Consider the following 866-nt stretch of genomic DNA (forward strand, 5'->3'; position numbering starts at 1 on the left):
GAGTTTTTTAAACTGTAGTTATCACACTTTAAAAGGAAATAACTTTTTCTTAGCATTACCGTGAGAAATGAATGAAATAATGAAGATAACATACACGGCATAAAATGACAGGAAATAGAAATGTAGTTTCTTAATTTTGTTTGCTCCCATTTTAAAATAAAAATTGTGAAATAAGCAAGAAACAGAAAGTTAAATACTCCTTGTTCTTGCTTATATGTGGGAGCTAAAGAAAAAAAAGTTAATTTCATGGATGTTAAATGTAGAACAAAGGTTATTAGAGGCTGGGAAAGGTATAGGAAAGTGGGAGGGGATAGGGAGAAATTTGTTATGGGATGCAAAATGTGGCTAGTTTGGAGGAATACATTGTAGTTTTCTATAGCACTGTACGGTTACTATAGTTAACCATAATATATAAATTTTAAATAGCTAGAAGAGAGGATATTGAATCTTATTAACACAAATAAATGATAAATGTTTGAGATGATGGATATGCTAACTACACTAATCTGATCACTGTGCATTGTATTTATTGAAACATCACTACACCCCTTAAATATGTACAAATATGGGTAGATTAAAATAATAAATTTTAGAAAATGAAAAAACGTCATAAAATACAAATAATAGTTCTGACATAGAGTAAGAGTAAAGCTATAAAAATCTGTACTTAAAATATTTACATAAAAGGCCGATAACTGGCCGGGCGCTCAAGCCTGTAATCCCAGCACTTTGGGAGGCCGAGACGGGCGAATCACGAGGTCAGAAGATCGAGACCATCCTGGCTAACATGGTGAAACCCTGTCTCTACTAAAAAATACAAAAAACTAGCCGGGCGAGGTGGCGGGTGCCTGTAGTCCCAGCTACTC

Source organism: Mandrillus leucophaeus, unplaced genomic scaffold, assembly GCF_000951045.1.
Source record: "Mandrillus leucophaeus isolate KB7577 unplaced genomic scaffold, Mleu.le_1.0 Scaffold132, whole genome shotgun sequence".
NCBI lineage: Eukaryota > Metazoa > Chordata > Mammalia > Primates > Cercopithecidae > Mandrillus > Mandrillus leucophaeus.